Raw genomic sequence first — 20,476 nt, forward strand, 5'->3', positions numbered from 1 at the left:
GAACTGCAATTAATTAACTATTGTGATAAAATTTACAATGCTGAATTAACTATAAACAGTAAAAACATTTAATGAAGTGGTTATTGCCAATCTTCACTGCAATCTGTTGATCGAAAAATACGACTGTATAGAATAAAATGCTCACTTGTACTGATAAGCGTTTATAAATTAGTTTATAATATACAAAATATTATATTATAAATCGGTATAAAGTACGACATTTAAAAAATAAAATTATTAAAACATTCAATAATGTATAGCCGTATAAGTATTAAGTATTTTTAAACAGCTAACATATAATGAGAATAATAAATTGTACTGTATTCATAGCATGCTGCAATGTTGAAGGATGTATCGGCTAGTTAAAAATAAATTTCTTAATAATAAAATATATTGAATTAAATTAGTCCTAGCTATTCGTTAATCATTTAACGTATAGTATTATCTACCATCGTCCAACGTTGTAACCTAATTCGACATATAATTTAAACGATCCAATGTCTTCGAACATTAAAATTTACAATAATTTTACCATCACATGCCATTTATGTTAATACTTAATAGGACAGCTAGAGTTTAATAGTGTTTTTGTAATACGCAACGACGATTCTCACGGATATTTTGCACGCTTTATAATTTGTCAAGTCGTAGCATCTGGTAATTTTTATAAGAAACCTTATTATGAATTTAAAAATATATCCACGATTTACCATTTATTATCTCTATTGTGTTCAAATTGCCTTAAACGATGAACTAATATAATAATGTAGCACAACGGTCAAAATGTAATGATTCACTAATGATTTTATAAGTACCTACTTTTTTTTCCATTGTACCCGCATTAATCCCGGATCTAGACTTATCACAATCAATGTCGTCGAGGTATAATATCTCAATATAAAATCTAATCTGTATAGGAGGTACTGTATTATATTTTATTGTTTTCTAAACAATGAAATAAATCATCGAAATCATCAAAATCAAACCATCGATGGCATCAGATACGTCGCACACAAGAAAATCCTGTTGCATACAATGTTTTTGCATTCATAAAAACTATAATATGCTAAATAAAGTAAAACAATTATAATATTATGTTATTATTAGTATGCAGTATGTACATTGTACACATATGAAATCTAAAACAAAATTTTAACTTCATTAATGTTTTTAAACCTAATAGATACGAGACGTACGACATTAAACCATATCTACTTAATTTGATTTGTAACATCAAAGGGAAGGCAGGAATGAGGCTCAATGTTTTGTTTTGACGAACCACAATAAAATATAATATATATTATATAATACTATTCAATTTTTTATATGTTTAACGGTTCGCTAAACACGATGAAAATTAACGGAAATGCTACTCTTTTCTCCCCCCCCTTTTGTAAACCTATGATGGATAATATTATTATAGTTATACAGAAGTACGGAATCACACGTCGAAAAACACAATCTATGGTAATTCAGCTGAAACCCTCTAAGGCTTAGAGAGTAACAATAATTTACCAACGGTATAATATAATTATTTTGAACGAACAAAAGATATAATTTTGAAAGTTGTTGCGATGTAATATACTATAAGTAAACAACACTCGTAAGTATACAGCTTTTTTGTAGTATTATTGCAAATTATACGCAAAATATACGCGTAAGTATAACACGACTATGAATCCAGATATGAACCGTGTAAGCATACTAATGAGTAAGAAAACCTTTATTTTGCCACCTTCCTTATTCCTCCTTCACGCCTTGACATACATTTTGTAGTGAAAAATTAAAAATCAAAATATTTAAACATTTCCCTTGTGGTGTAAGGCTTAGGCGAACACCCACAACTCGTTTATACAGTTACGATTTTCGTCACATTATCCGAACCGTGCGCAGATCATATTATATTCCGAAATATTGCACATAATAATATATAGGTACGTATCACTACCATCCATTGCACAACGGGCAAGCAGTCTTCTATATAATACCAATATTTACAATTTACATATGTATATATTGCCACCATGTAGGAACATACTGGAAATATTTTAAGTACGTAACCATTAAAATATATTTCAATACAAGTGTATAAGATATGATGGGTGGATTGGCGCTTGCGGAAACAACGCTAGTTTAGATATGATCGCATCCCTATTTTGTGTAATAACTGGAATTTTGTTCTTATTTTTTGATAAATCGTTAAGTAGTTTTTTAAACATCATATACCACATCTGTAATATTTTATAGTGTTATATATAGTACGTCCACCAGTCCACCTATGTAATCACTACAATAATATAATTTTGAAAATTAGGTACAATTGTAGATACCAACAGGTTGACATATTTTCTTGATAAAATATTTTTGTCTTTTAAATTTTACAAATTTATAAAACTAGTTGCATCGAACACTGATATCATCAATATTACACACAAGTATTTACTATAATTGAAGAAAAATATGAAAGTTTATATAGTTATTTATACACAATGCACAGTTATAAGGGCGCTGCATTTTACTAGCTCCAGGCGTATTATGTCCTAGATCCGGCAATGCATACACATTTTACCGATTTTTTGTTTACATATCCACAAAAAAAAATTTAATCATTGGGTTACTTTAAATTGAGTGTGGTAAGCCAATTAATTTACATATTATGTGTTTTAGCAGTTAGGTTATAGAATATCATGTTATGTATCTTATTAGCAGTTATTACATTTTACGCAATTAAAAATTACAACTTATGCATTTTCAGAATCCACGAAAAGAATAAAAAAAAAAGTAGATAAATGTTAGCAAACGTAGATTTGAATTTCAGCTTAAATATTTCAAAAAAGAATTACTTATCATTTTCTTTAAAAAAATCAGTATTAGTCTGTTCTTCGTAAGTTTAATTTGGTAAAAGAATTTTATGACAACATTGATATGATAGTAATTTGAAGTTAATTTAATTTACTCCACAAATTTAAAAGCATAAAGAGTTGATAAAAAACAATATATTGACTTTGGTAGCTGAAAAACAATCGTTATTTCCCTTAGATTTACAATATTATGAATGGAATAGGATTTCGAGTTTAACAATTCTATAAATATGTATAAATATAATCAAGTTAATGAACTATAATGTAATTTATAGTATATTATAAATTATAATATATTTATTATTATTCTCAAATATTTTGCACTACTATTATAACTAGGTATCTGTCTATATTTTATAATAACTGGTCATTGCAATTACATGCTATATATATCATATTATAATATATTAAGCGTTTATTATACTTATACGTATAATTATTTAATTAGTATGAAACCTGTCTGATTTGACGAACCGTATTATAATATCATAAAATCTCGAGTTCGTGCTATTCGAGTTGATTATAATTTATAATAATATAAAAATCCTCAGGTCAGCATCTTTAATGCAACTAGCATACTATTATACATTACGCTATGCTGCAGTGTCGGAACTATAGGAAGACAACTCGAAAGTCGGTCAATGGTCAATTGGGTTTTTATATAAGTGAGCAAAAAGTTTTTCTCTAGTGAAACCATCCTGGAAATCTTATGAGATGCACTTTTATTAAGTATAATAATGTTTTATTAAATACGAGATGTTAATATATATATTATATATAGTTATAAAGCACGTAGGTACCTCTGATAATAATTAGGTACGTACAATATCGCGATACGAATTCTTTACCCCACACTCGTAAACATATAAATATAATAATTAATTATGTTTTTGTTCTCTAAATCACTTACCTATAAATTAATAATATTAAAAATAAATACTCCTTGTTAATTCAGACTTGAAATGCTCCAATAAAATGTTGTGATAGTTTATTGTTTTTATTATGTAACTAAAATTGTTTACTGTGGTTTACGTGTAAAAATAAAAACGAAATAAGTATACCTATAAAATACATATTATTATGGTGCAAACGATACGTTGTTTACAAACAAACGTTACGAATTTTGTTAAATTGCACATGGCCTGTAAACATAGGACACACGTACATAGGTTTTCAATATTGTAAGTAACTAAGTTAAAATCATGGATTTCGTATAGGTATGGTTAAGTATTGAAGACGCTAAACCAACATGTGTGTATAAAAATGTAAAATCAATATACAGTTAAAAATGCTCATAATTCGTTTAAAAATAAATTAAAATATAAAAAGAGATTCACAAGATAATATTCTTAGTTTTGAATTGTGTTATAAGTCAATTAACTCTAATGCAGTGACAGATTTGAGGGGGGACAACGCGCGACGTGGCGATTACTCCTCTCTAAAGCAGTAGAGCTTTTTTTACTTGAATTATAGCGCCGTATGATAAAATGAATATGAAATTCATGAGTCATAACTATAACTTCAAACTTATAAATAAATGATACAAAAAAAGGTATTGTTTTTTAATATGAAAATCGGAAATATGTATTCAGTTACGTCTTTGTTAGTACCTATCAAACTACGATACCAATTCACCCTCTCCTCAAATGATCTTCAAATCCGCTACTGTCCTTATGTGAAACATAATATTCAGAAAGCAGAATATTGCTATATGTTAGGTGTGTTTAACAGGAATACAATTTTGAACGTATGTGAGTGTAGTTTCATCTTAAGTGCATAAGTAAATAACGGGGTAAATAATGAAATAAAACAAATTTCATTCCGTCTTATATATTGTTTCAACCGAGTTCACGCAAAGCGATATGACGATACCATTAATGGCATTAATATTATATTATAATACAGCAGTGAACTTAATTTACGCGTGCAACGTCCGAACAAAGTGACGATTACCAGATTTACCAGTTTTTGTTCCTCGAACCTGATAAATTGATAAACCAAATTATAATTATTCAGGTATTGATTCTTTATTATTATTATTATTATTATGTGAAGTCGCGTATACGAGATTCCCGTCCAGTAAGATTATTATTATTTATTGCTATACGGACCCGCCCGCTAGCATCCGTATAAGCGTTTACGTGATGTTATTATAATACATAGTATTATAATATTATTGTGGTGAAAAAATTGCTCTGGATTTCCACAGATTTTTACTCTTAAATGGTTGATATGAATGTGCATATACGTGCGTAGGTATACATAAAATAGTATTACAAGTGTTGCCATGCATCGATTTTAAGTCCGTTTTAGTTGGTCAAAACCAGTTTGTTTGCAGTATACTTACAGAATAACATGAGTACATTCATAAAATGATACCTACTGTATGCATTTAATATTTAAACCAGGTGGCAAAAACTGAGTCTTCGTTTGGTTTTAAATGAGGGAAATAATGTAATTGCACGGTCTACGACGATAACAGTGAAGTCGAAGAAAACGAAATCCGCTATAACTGTGTAGTTAGTATATAAGAACTCACTACTGAGTTACGCATATAGACACCTGTATTATACGTAAAATATTATAGTTTGTGTATTCACATCATACAAAATCAAAAATCACACGGCATTTTAAAGCGGATATTTGGGCATTTTACATTAAATATTAAATTAATTTTAAATCGTTGAGTATACTTACCATAATGTCATAAATAATATTACATATAGGTACACATTAATATATTATGTATATGACATATAGGCATATAGGAACTCATAGCGTAATATAATACACCTATTACCTATACGAGTATATTGTACCGTTATGAATATTTAGTTGATACATATATATATAATATGCGAACAGGTATGTACGTCGACGTAGTATTCCCACACGCACAAACAGCATTATCTTATATTTATATATTGTAATTTGTAGTTACAGGTATATATATATATATATTATATAGGCGCGGAATAGCGGAACAACGGACCGAAATATAATTCATTATAGTTAGGCGCAGGTATATGCATGGTGTCTTATTTTTACGCCACCCGATATTTATAATAAATAATATAAGGAATACCTACATATATGCGATTGTAGATCTGTATAGCACATAATATAATATGTGAAGTGTTTTAGTACACCGCGAATAAAATTATACATATCATTATTATTGTTATGATAAAAAATCAGTTTTATTGTTAAATTATACCATCGATCAAGTGCGAGGTAAAACAGTAACGAAATTAGGACTTTTTTTGGAGGGATTTTACTAACAATAATTTTCTTGAAGACTCGAATGACATATCAGTTAGCAGAAAGGTATTTGAATAACTTTAACCTTTTAAAAGACTTTAAAGGAGGTTATCGCCACCCCACGCAACCATCATCATATATGAAGCAACTGAATAATGCAGAGGTAAGATCAGGGGTATTTATAAGGAGAGATATGAGGGTTAAATAATCAGTGTTTCCTATATGTTTTTAATTTTACAACAAAATCATTTGAAACCCTACAAACTTATTTTTTTGTCATTAACGTTGAGAAATCAAAAAAAAAAACATGAATATCAAAAATCAGTATACCTAATTTCTAAAATTTATAGTTTGAGCCTCAATGGAATCTACTGTCTAGATTTTTTCATCAAGATTGATGCCCTCCGTAATTTCGAAATATCATAATTTTTACGCACTATTGTGCGTAATATGGTGGATACGGAAACGAAATTCAATTTATATTTTATACGGAAGTTATAAAGCGATTAAGGTCATCGCAGGAAAATTTTAAGCATTGTAATGCAAAAATGATTGTCGGATGAGAAAGATGGAGAAATAAAAATAATACTACCACATCTGGTGAAACGTGTTTTGTTTATCCATTTTAGGTATATATATGTGTGTTTTATTCGCTAATTTATTCAGATCTTTCAAGTGTGATTAGATCCAAATGGGAAATCATGTATGTACTTATATATATATATATATATATATATACATATATAAAGACCTATGTATATATTAGATAGTCGGTTCTATAGTATTCAAATATTATGCGTATAGGTGTGGGCGTTTTTGAAGTGAAATTTAGCTCAAGGGCATTTTAGCCATTCAAGATTCCTTGCTGACGCATAGATTTTGCACATAAAATGTTAACGTTCTTCGACAGTGACAGAATTGAAAACTTATATATCTACTTAAAAACAATAAATTAACTTTATAATATTTATGGTCGATAAAATAAATTGTACTTGTCACCTGAATAATTAACTCATCCTAATACGTATTGACTTTAGTGTATTAATACAATTTATTTATTTATTAATTCAATAAATTGTCAAACAATATTATTATTTCCTAATTTTTAAATGTATTAGTAATTGTTTTGCTATAAAATTAGGGTTTTAATTTAGTAATTCATGAATTCATAAAATATGCATACCTATACATAATCTTATAATAGTATTAAAAACGTTTTCTTAATATTATATATTTACACGATACAAATTTGTATACGTAAACTTTGAATTTTTTATTGAATGAATATTATTTTCTAATTAAATTTTCAAGCAAATTTGTAGCGTGCCCATATAGTTTTCACCACATAGTTTTTTCTTGTATTCGCTTTAAAATACCTAAAAAATGGTTGTCAACCAACTATTATTATTATATCCTAGGCGTCTTTATTTTATTTTCATATTTAGAAGTTGATTGAAAACATCGATAGATATTAGACATTTAGACATGAGTATAGGTACATGACACAACAAATTTCAAAACCAGATGAAAATGGCATAAAAAATTCTGTATAACATTTCTGCGTATCTAAAATTTTAACATGTTGTTTAATTTTATTGATTAAGTTATTAGTATAAATAGTAGTGGCCAGTAGGTATCTAGAGTATTTTAGATTCTGAGCGGAGCGAGAATGTATTGATTTTACCATGATGTGTGTGTGTGTTTTTTGTGTCTGTCATCACGTTTTAGGACAGTAAAAGTGCTTCGATTTTCGACTTCAGTAACTCGTTCAATCAGAAAGTTAGTTAGTTGGTATTTTGAGGGGGTCAAAAGTAAAAATATTCTCAATATTTTTGTAAATAATCGGGATAAACAAACTAAAAATTAAGGAAAAAACGGGAATTTTTACGCACGATCAGTTTTCGATAAAACTTTAAAACAAATTACCATAGATACCTACATGAAATTTTCACCGAATGTTTTATAAGTATATTCTATCCACCATGCAGTTTTGAAAACTTAAGTTGAACTATTTATAGGCATATGCAATTTTCGATCATAATAAGTTTTTTTTTAAGTTAATATCGATAAAAATGTATTTGTTATTGGGTATAAAAGCTTGAAAATTTAATACAAGGCTCCTAACATATTATTACTATAGCAGTTGAATAATAAAAGAAATTCATAGTTACAATTTTTTTTATAATAAGCATTCAAAGTTTGAATTTTGATAACATACGTAAAAATCACGAAAATTCGCAAATCATTTTAAGCTAGAAATTCATAAAAAATTTCTTTTTAAATCTAAGATTTAAAATTTTTTAATAATCTATAATATATCCTAGACAGATAAACCGTCTCCGCTCAGAATCGTTTTTCGTATTCAATGATATATCATTAGATTCAAAATTAATTCAATCTATTACAGTAACCCACTTGTAACCTATGGGTACTGTACAGCAGAGCGATATCCACGATTTTCCCGCTTTTTATCTTTGATGAAACCACAAAATTTGTAGTTTGTCACTATAAAATAAACAATATTTTAAACCATACCCTATAAACATATTTTTCGCTTTTAAGTATTTGTGTAATTGTATACAATTGTCCAATATTTTAGTATAAAACGATTGTCTTATATAAGATAATATGTACTTATGTCTTGTTATTCTATAAACTGCCGTCTAGCTGTTGTCCATAATAGGACCATAGAGTATAGATACTACAATATTATCGCTTTTCCTTAAAATATAATGTTTTGCATGCGCAAACAATAAAGTATTATTCTGTTCCAGTTCCTCCGCCCTGACCATAGTTATTGATACATATTATAAACTAAAATAGATGTGCATTTGTGAATAGGTAAACGTTTATAAAAAGCATGCGTGTATGCGAATGGTGGCGTGAACGTGGAGAAAATACTATACGTGAATAATTTATTTACCGATAGTATTTTAGGAGGTGATAGGTATTCGAATGATGGAATAAAAAATTAAGTCGACCGCGGAACTCAATAATACATTTTGAAACCACACCGATACTCATGAAACTAAACAGCTCAACACACCTATTAATGTTGTAAGTACGCTGTACGCACAGTTGATCGAAAGCCGTCGTAATTTTTTGTGCACTTGTCAGTTGCTACCTCGCTAGGGTTTAGATCCGCTGTAAAAACTCGAAGTGAGAGCGCAGCTTTCAAAAAAAAAAATAATAAATAAATGGTTTTCTCTTGTAAATTCAATTCAAGCGACATGATGATACAGTTACACACACTCACACACACACGCGCGCGCGCGCGTATGTTTTATTATTATATATTATGCGGACGCTGACGAACACGCCAAAATCAATGTATACTTATTAGTTATTAGCTATAAAACAGTTTTATAAATAGTTTTATTAAAACTCATACAACAAAATAAACGACAAAAATATTGTTATTAATTTAAATTTTAAAAGATAAACTGATAAACCATAGTCAAATTATGTTTTTAAAAGTAAACATGTTATTAAAATCATTGAAACGGTTCAAAATATAATTTTGACTAATTAATAGAACTTAAGTCGTAGGTACTAGATAAGTCACACTCGATACAAATTAAATTTAAATTTCAAAGCGAAATGCCAACCATATAAAAATAGTTTAAATATTAACGACTGTTCTACAGAATAATAATAAATTGTGTTATGCTTTAATTTTTAAGAGATCCATTCAAAAGTAGAATTTCTTTTTCTTTCCTTTTTTTTGTTCGCAATTTTAGTAGGTATATGTTTATACTATCGTATTTTTGTCATTAGATTGGACAAGAATTAATGAGTACAATAGTGCGTTGTTTAAAGCCTGAAGTATTTAAATATTTATACCAGTGTTAAGGTTGAAAATTAAGATTATTGTATCGAAATATAGATATAGATAGGTAATATTTTGTATAGTATATTATTGTATTATTGTATGGGGAATTAGGATGTTTGTTGTTTTTGTGTGCTTTCAATTGATTACAATATTAAATTTCCCCAACATTATTTTCGTTCCTGTATAAAACTGTGTTAAGGAAAATACAAAATCGCTCATTTGGTATCGTTATAAATGTCTGCAGCAAAAATGTTTGATTGGCTTCTATCTTGGAAAATTTAGGAAGATAAAATTGTTGTAGATCTTATACTTAATTTTTCTAGGCACATTTAGAACATATAAAAGAGAGACATTTACGATCAAAAAATTTTCTAATATTTGCTGTACAAATTCTATTTACTATTTACACAAATCCGTTCGTTAATAATTATAAATAATATTATGTACACACTATAAAATAAATGTGAAAGGGCAAGTGCGTGCGCGGAACAAGGTCGACGACGGGGATTCGGGACAATCGCCTCGACTCGAGCCGCCGCATTGGCCAATGAACCTAATCGTAATCACCGAACGGACAGTGTTCCCACATGATCGGCGGGGGTGGTCGTGATAACCGATTTCGTTCGTTCTTATCGTCCTTTGCCGGTTACCTATCTTCCGGAAACAAAGTATAATTTATTTTATAATGAAAGCTTAATATATTAATATATTATACTTATTGCGTTATTATATTATATTATACATTTTTATGGGGTACCATTTAATAGAAATAAGTACATTTATACAAAGACGTCAAAAGGGTTTTAGGCGTTTTAGACCCACACAGATCTTGTACTTGTTCTGGTTAAATACTAAATACTAAATACTAATCTGGTAAATACTAAAATACATTAACACAAACTATCAGTAATCAGTAAGAAAGTAAATATCAGTGATTTATAAACAATATTTACGGTTTCATATAATATCTGTCATGCCTCTATAATATCATTATTGGGCCATTATGTCACCGCCCCGTTTTACACACAGACGTGAATCACACACAGCGCTTTTTGAAATATATTTAAGTGGTTTATAATCTATAACACACTTGGAAAACCGCTAAAACACTAACTTCGTAGTGTATTCTTATAGGCTATGATACACGTACCTACCGAATACATGCAGTGCAGTCGTCCAGAATAATTCGATTAGAGCGTTAAGAAAACAGACATGACTATATTTTAGAGGATTGTACATTACCACCCTAGAATATTGACCCGTCTGTTGAATCCGATTAGCTAGACTACGATATCCCTCCCCATACGATGTCATTGTGGAAATGATTACATTTTCATATTATCGTATTTACTTATTGTACACAATAATACAATATATAAAATATTATAATAAAAATATTTTTTAAATAAGTTTTATACCCAATAATACCTATACTATGATATTATATATATATATATATATGTGTGTATTAATATGAAGTACCATTAGGAGATTCGTTGATGTGCATAAAAACCGATGATATATCTTATACAAGACTTACGTGAACAAAACGTCAAAAACGTATCCTGTAGGCCACTCCTACCCCTGTGTTTGATGGGTATTTTTCACGGCAACAGAACACTAGAGCTGATCGATACCGAACTAGATGGTCCGTCGCCTACGATGACATAAACGCCCGCGGCATCATGGTGCCCGATCGTCGGCGGAAAAACAGCGGCGATGGCGGTCATCGCGTGCGAATACGAAAAAAAAAACACGGACAATTTTTGGCATGGAGAGGGCTAGTGGAAAACTCAAAAAGACCGCACACGAAACACGTGTATTCGTCGTGGTTGGGGGAGGGTGGTTTCGGAAGGGTTGTAGACGAGCACCACGGCGGGAATCGACGAGCGGACGACGAACAGGCCGGTCGTACGGGGCCGGACGAACATGTAGGTACTGCGCGTAATGCGTATACACTATGCGGTCTGCGCACCGCGCTCACCTGTGGCACGGGCGCCCCGACCGAGCGGCGGCGTGTCTTCTTCGCGAGACATCGGTGGGGATGGGCACGGTGGCGAGGACCGGCGGCGGCTGACAAGACTCGGTCGAATGTTTCGCACGAAAGTCGCGGCGGCGGTTACCGGTTATAACAACAATATCCATAGGTATATGTTGTACACGCGCACCTGTATCCGTTTGGCGGCGGGCGCAACAGGTTTTTTTTCCCGTGTCCCGATATTTTGCTCTCGTCTCAAGGGTCGTTCGTCGTACTACTTGCCACGAAGAATAGAATACAAGTCCACCGCTGTGACAAGCGATGTGTCCAAGTGAGTATTCGCTGAGACCGTGACAATATTAATCGTCGTATAAAACCGCACAACTGCCTGATTAAGTGCAATATGTCTGTAACACATTATCATTCATCTATCTATATAAAAATGGATTTCTGTCTGTCCACCTGTTTGTCCTATTTATGCATTCCTAAACGGCTGGACCAATTGCGACGAAATTTGGTACAGAAATAATATATTAGACCTATGGGCAGAAGATGACTAAGTTAAAAGCGATTGGCCCAACCTCGGGAGGTGCTCAAACAGACATTTCGAGATTTACGACGCAAATTTTTGTTTATTTATAAAAGGTTGCTGTTAGTGCGAAATAAGTCACTATCCCTAAATTTGTTATTATTGTTTTTTTTATTTTTTGTTTCTATGGCACGTGCGTCTATGGTATTACAAGTTTTTATTGATATCTTGTGTTTTTTCATCACATTGCCAACAAATTTCTGTAAAATAACAACAATAACGACCAATGAGTTAATTGACAAAGTAGCTTTTCCAAATCTACCACAAAATTACAGAAATTGTCAGTGGCTCAGTGCACGGTCTATATTGGCAGCCAAAAACTGTAATGTAAATACAATCAATATCACCATTTTAAACGATATTCCAGGCGACACAACAACGTACCAAATATAATTAAACAAGAATATTTTAACTTCAATATTTTACACATTTAAAAGGTGATAATAATTTTTTTTTTATTTGTCACAAATAAGTTGTGATATATTTTATGAGGAAATTTAAAAAAAATAAAAATCTTTTCATATGCCTTTAGGTTAAATTAAAATATATTTATTTCAGTGACGACTTCACTTTGGTGGTCAACTTCATTAATAATATTAAATATTATGCAATTATACTTTTACTACTTTTAGTCTACATATTATATGGTAGTGTCAAATTTTCCTATTTTTAATAGAAATACACAATGGCGTAGCCAAGGAGGAAGCGGGAAGCAATTAACTTACCTCCCCCCATCGCCACCCATATTTAACAAATATATTATAATGTCTGACTAAATTATAAATTGGGAAAAAAATTTAAAAATAACGCTTGTTGCCCATCTCCCCTGATGAATTTTCTAGCTAAATCCTTTGAAATACATATTATCCTTCTGTCGATTGTTATACATTTATAACTATAATATATTAATACATATATACAGTAGCGTACGCAGGATTTTAGTTCGGGTAGGGTTTTCAGTATAGGTTGATCAGAGACCCGTGGGGGCTTCGCCCTCCATACCCCCAAACTATAGGTGAACTAGAAATTTCGGGGGAGGAGGTTATAACCCTAGAACCCTACCCCTGCGTACGCCACTGCATATATAATAATCTTGTTTAGTTTTTTTTTAAACCACGTGAATATATAAATATATATATTAAGATTTGTGATGTGCTGCGTAAAATGAAAAAGTATACTGTCGGAATAAAAATAAATCGGTTGAAATTAATGTCATCCATATTACATTATATGAATGCGGTATTCTACTTATAGGTACCGCCTATAATCGTGCATTCGTGCATCGTATCGATAGGTAGGTACATATCTAATAAATTATAATAAAACAATGTAATACCCGTTACCCCTCCTTATCGATCGATGAGATGTCTTACAACTGACTGGGCCCAGACAGCCAGACCCCTACGGATCCGGCCTAAATATGGAGGTCAGTCGCGTAAACGCACATATAGTGTACTTGTGGGACGTTATTTGATTTTTTTTTACGTGCACCCGTAGGCCCGACTGGGTGGCGGTGAGTGAACACCGGTTTGTCCACAATTCCGGTACCGCGATAAGGTCTCCCTTCCGCTACAAAGCCTTCCGCCATCCGGACGATATAACGTTGTATTCGTTGTAACTGTGTATAGTATAAAATAATAATATATAATATGTACATGGAACATACTAGCATACACCTTTAAATAAATATAATAATTTGATGTCTGTGTAGACAGACTTTCCAGTCTTTAAGATTTTTCTGATTTTTTTTCCATCTATCAATTTCAAAAGTATAATATAATCGAGCATTATGTAGCTATATCTGTCTATAATACTAATATTATGAAGAGTTTGTGTCAATGGCGTAGCTAAGAAATTTTGTATGGAGGGGAGGGCTATTTCTCACAAAAAAAATAATAATTACAATATTTCTTTATTTTACACTTTTTGTACCTTAAATAACGTTTGTAGGTAATAAATTAAGCAAAAAATTATATGGTTGTATAAACATTTTTTTTTACTTATTATGGCTCCAATCTTTTCACTGCATCCTTATTGGAGCGTGATTAGAAGGTAGGCTCCGAGGCTCATATTATCGAAGTACCGTACTAACTATTAATTAACCGCGACTGCGTGATTATTTCACAATTAAAGAGGACGTAATACCCGCTATGTTGTATCCGTCTTACAAGCGTGTAACATGGCAAATTTTACGCTTAGCAGATTACGTTTAGCACCGCTAATTTAATAATTTGAGTGAATTGACCTCGAATAAAATTTAAAGGTAAGATCTTTTGGACGATCTCGTGGGCTTTTTACTATATTTTAACTTTGAAGCGAGTTATAAGTATTTTAAAATGTTCAAAAAATTATGGGAGGGGGGCTATAGACCCCTTAGCTGCCCCTTTAGCCACCTCCTCTTGGCTACGCCAATGGTTGGTGTGTATTAACGTGTCAATCTTAGAAACAAATTTCAATAAATATTATAAATAGATCGCTTAAGAGTAAGAGAGTATTTTAGTTAAAGAAGATCTTAATCCCAATTAAGTTGCTAGTGTTGCTACAGAGTGGCTATATATAGGCTACGCTTATACATTATATTTTTGGTTCACGAAAATCAAAAAACTAATTGTTTATATAGAGAGGGTAACCATTGGCTAATAAAATAACATTTAATTGATATCGACAACAGCCGTGACCTATTAATTTTGCTAATAAATTTAGGTTTTTTTTTTTTAAATAAATAAATAAATAATATTTAATTTATTAATTGGTATTATTCAAATGTACAACAGAAGGTAATGCCCTTATAAATGTATATCATGCATACTCAAAAACTACTTGACCAATTCAGAAGAAGGTTTAGAGTGTAGTGTGGACTATTTTGAAGAATATCAAGATCTAAATATACCGAATCTATAACAGATTACAGATGGATTGTCCATTCTGGTCAAATAAGATTATAATAATTAATAAGCAAAGGACACCGATACTGATTTGCCGGTAAAATGAGATACATTACAACTAAAGTAAATTTATAAAGTTTGTTCGTTTTTTTCCCCAATGAAAGTCCGCGAGTTATATAGTAATAATAACTGCAATATAATAAAAATAATCGCCTACCACCCGAGCATGGAAGAAACCTATACGGGTGCCCACTGCCCTTTTAAAAATTCTGCCAATAACAAACACTCACGTGTTCCCTCCACCACTGTTAAAAAAACTCACAGTACCACCCCCCCCCCTAATGGCCTATGTTGCCACGGGTTAACAAATAAAAAAAACATATTATTATAATTGATGAGAGTGTAAATAGATTTTTTACGTTCAATACACATTGAATAAAGGCACAGACGAGCGTGTATAGGTATATGTAAATATGTTCTTTATAAATTTGAAATTAATTACGGATCTACTATTTACTAACCACTAATATATTATTTATTTTGATACTTTTATTTTTTGTTAGTTATTTATAGTTTTTGTACAATCAGATGTATTATAATATGTATTATTATGGTTAGGGTATTTTACTAGAAATCTATATGATATATTATATTGTGGTCAAATATTTCAACTACCTGAACTACCTATACAATTATATACAGACTATACAGTATATAATATAAATATAATATAATTATTATAGTGCGTGGTCATTATTCATTGAAAACGTTTTGTGTGTGTATAATATAAGATAAAAAATAATTTAATATTTTTAATCTTAATGACTGACATATTTAATCATAATTTAATTATGGAAAAGTTCTTTATTTTATTTTTTTTACTGTGATTAAATAATATGGAATTAACGCATAGAGTATAGGTTAGGTTCATGAAACCTAAACGCCTGATACCCGTGGTACCTACATGGCTATACATGCGTAGGTATTTGTGTAACAATAATTTTCAACAAACCTAGGTATATGTTAATTTTAGTATAGAGATATAAACTATACATATTAAATATAAACAGAGTGAACAATAGGTAACTTACTTAATCGCTAAATTCTAATTTTCCATCCAATAATATTATATTGATATGAATAAGTGAGTGGTATTTGGCTTATATAATATATATATTACGTTATTACGCTGGTTTCTCAACCTACTCTAATAGAAATAATAATTATAAACTGTAATTAAAAAAAAAGTTAAAACCTTGAAACCTTCGCATAAATTTAATATCATATAATTAAAGAATAAAATTAGTGAGAGAGGTTTTCTTATCTACACATTTTGGGTGGTCTATGAGGAAATTTCTAACAATTAAAGATATTTTTTATGCACGTCTTGAAATACAAATTAAATGTACTTATCAAATCTGTTTTAAGATGAATAAAAAGAATTGCCAAGCATATTTATTATTTTTTTAAAGTCTACGTGTAACTTAAAACATGTCCATCATTTAATAATATTGTGTTTTTTGTGATTTTTGAACGATGTTGGAGTAGGTACCTAAAATAATCACCTGTTATAAAAATTATAGAAGATAATATTTTTGAGGGTTTGATATGTCACTATGTCAGCTTTATATTTTAAGTATTATCATTTGACATTATTATATAATATTATGTTTGAAAAGTTAAAAAGATATATTGGAAATTTAAATTGATAATTAATTGTTTTTAGACAATATTCAGCAAATCAATATACCTATATATTATATAAATAATATTTAAAAAAAAAACGGAAAAACATAAATAAATACTAAATAGTATACATCTTCAATATGCACCATAGCAGAACTCTAGAATATAACTCATCTTTAAAATCTACACTTAAACATGCATTTTATAACTCATTTGCTTGTGAAAAATAATGTGTTTTGTAATTCAAATGTTGGAGTTATAGCATCATATAGATCAATGAATTATTATTTATTGTAGTCAAACATAGTTCTTAATTATTTTATACTTTTATAGTTACAAACTTACAAAATACATGTCGGCTAGTAGGAGACGAAAATGCTTAGCTTTAGTTATAAACTTATAAATACAAAATGCTTATAATTTATTACAATAACAATGTTATATGACATTATAACCATGCATTTTGAACATAGAATAATAATTTAAAACTATAGTTTAAGACTTAAACTTTAAGTACTAACAATTAACTAACATATTATTGTTATTTATTTATGACTATAAAATATATGCGTAGCAGAACACACAAAATTACATAAATGTAAATAAATCACCAAACCTAATTTTATTATTATATAGCAAAACAACACGCTGCTTGCACCAACGATTTAACATCAGCATAACTATGCATGTCTGCATAATATGCACAATATTTCCTTTTTTTTTTATCAAACGTATTTTGCTGTTTGTTGACGTGCTAGAATTCAGTGATTCCCAATGTGGGTGCTACCGCCCCCTTGTGGACATTTTTTATTTTGAAGGGGGCGCTTATCTATCATTTAAATTTTTTTTGTTTACAACTGATTGTAATGAAATGTATAACTGTAAAGAATAAAATACCTAATGTAATCCACAGAATTATATAGGTATAATATTTATAGACACTTAAATGATATCAAAATAATTATCTTGACAGGTACTTGAGGTTAGGTTAGGTTTTAAATTAAAAATTAAAATTAACTAAATTGTAGCGTTAAAATGTTAAATGATATTTTGTCTTAAATTAAATAGCTTATTAAAAAATAAAACGTTTATCATTTTAAAAAATTGATTGGGGGGGGGGCGGTGTGAGATTTTTAAAATCTAAAAGGGGCGTTGAGTAAAAAAAGGTTGGGAAATACTGTGCTAGATTATTATTTATTACCTTAGATCATAATACAGATCATAATATGACATAAATTATGATCTAGGATTATTACATATTTGCTATACCACAGCGCTATCTAGCATCCAGGTTGTAACCCAACATTGACTATAGACAGAATCAGCAATCGATCGTTCTACAAAGTGACGGTCTACTCTCGAATAGATGGTATATAATCAACCGGATATGCATCTAAACGTCGTGAGGTCTGGTGCGTGGAATTGCCCGAAATCGCCGTATGGTGAACAACCAAGTTACTGCGGACATGTGTCCACGGTTGGCGTGTGCTGCAATTGGTTTCGTGATGGCAGAGGAGCCTGTTGTGTGTGCGCCAGTGGAACCCATGTCGTGTCTTTGGGTGTTCACGAAGTGTCACATCACTTGACGGGTGCCACCTCACCGAAGTTACAGAACTTTCTATACTTCTCACACACTCTGCCACACGATCAAATCTCACACCCCCAAACACACCACTATCGTTTCCGGGACGATAGGTGGTCACGGTAAGCATCACGACGTTGAGCCCCGTTCGCAAACGTGCAAGGTCCAAATTTGGGCCAAGCCGTGTTTCCCATATATCGCAATTTCACGTGCAATTTCGACCTCCACAAAAAAATTTTTGTTTTTTTTCCCCCCCCGAATGCGAAAATTGTATCACTCAAACCAGAATCAAAGCATAATCCGTTTTACTGTTTTTTAACTAGTCAATTTTTTATGAATAGTTATTAAATATAATGGTAAATAAAAACGGTATACCTAACCGTATACCGTATACCAATAACCAGTTAGCATGATATCATATTGTAGTCATGACCCTGGTCGGTTATTTTCATGTTAAATTAACATAAAACTATAATATTTATGATAATTTATTTTTATTTACATACAACTTGTAATCATGATATATGTAGAAAACTGAGTAAATCGATATTTATTTTAACGCATTGTTATTAATTTTTTAAATCGGTTGAAAAAAATTGCAGTTGGAAATGAAATATTTATTTTTGTTCTGGAATAAATGGAATAAATAAATTGATTTTCATTTCATCAATCAAAATGTTTTTCGAAATTCTCGATACAAGTATAAACGATACATTAATAGTACAACTATAGCAGTAAATTATATCGTATAACAGTTATACTATACTATAACTTACAATCAAAATGATGAATGTGTACCTATTATGAGTAATATATTATATAATAAAAAAATTAAAAAATAACGTAACTATAGCTATATTGCTTAGCGTTGCCTGGAACCTATATATTATCATTTCATTTTTAAACGAATTTCAGCTTATCTCCGATTCAATTAAAATTAAAATTATATTTAATTTTGTATACAATAATTTATGATTTAAACTTTAAAGTAAGATTAACTAAAGGTAGGTAAATCTATTCTGAGGTAAAACGTGAATAAATAAATATCAAATATATAAATTATAATCTATTATATTCTAAATGTATGCAACTATAGAATATTATTATGTCATTCTATTATCTTGGTCCATGATTTATTTCTGAGTATATAATATATATGGCTTAAAATAATATATGCCTACTAAGTAGTGGCAAATCGGCACAAAAATGACTCGACCACAATAATCTTAGTATGTGGGTAAATACTAAATATTGTCATCCTAAATCGCAGAACAATATTTAAGCGAATCTCGAACAGCTGATCGGACTGATCTGCTTAAATCGTGGATAATTTATGTATCTAGATTATGCAGGTATTATTTGTTATGGCTTTAAATCGTGGTCCAGGCACAGAATAGGTGAAATTTTATTATATATAAAATTTCACCTATTCTGTGGTCCAGGCGACAAAAGATATTGTGATAACGCCAGCAAGATAGTCCTCGTGTGGATTTCAAAGATAAATGATAATAACTGTCAATTTTTGATAAGGGGATTACGACAACGGACAAATTGACAATTAATGAAAATTGAAAACGCCGGTTAACTGTAAAGCAATAATAATTAATGCGTATTTACATTGGCATTGAAATATGCCACTATGCCAGTGATCTGCTTGTTTGCGAATTCCCGTGACGAAAAAACTATTACCTATACTCGACTTATGAATTTATGATTCTTCTGAATATTTTTGTTCAATCAATTTTAATTCGATAGGTAAACGACATTATTATGGTATACAAGACGTATTTCAGAACAGTCAT

General features: G+C 30.3%; 1 protein-coding gene across 1 annotated transcript in view; it reads right to left on the reverse strand.

The window, feature by feature from the left end:
- Window positions 1–11,918, reverse strand: part of bbg (PDZ domain-containing protein big bang) — a 68,375-nt gene extending 56,457 nt beyond the window's left edge. Inside the window, exon 1 of the mRNA XM_015518740.2 lies at window positions 11,495–11,918. The gene's annotated coding sequence lies outside the window, so the exon portion shown is untranslated. The remainder of the gene's footprint in view (window positions 1–11,494) is intronic.
- Between the last annotated feature and the right edge of the window lie 8,558 nt (window positions 11,919–20,476).

This window comes from Diuraphis noxia, unplaced genomic scaffold (genome assembly GCF_037042655.1).
Source record: "Diuraphis noxia isolate RWA-SAM2 unplaced genomic scaffold, SU_Dnox_SAM2 contig0003, whole genome shotgun sequence".
NCBI classification, from domain to species: domain Eukaryota; kingdom Metazoa; phylum Arthropoda; class Insecta; order Hemiptera; family Aphididae; genus Diuraphis; species Diuraphis noxia.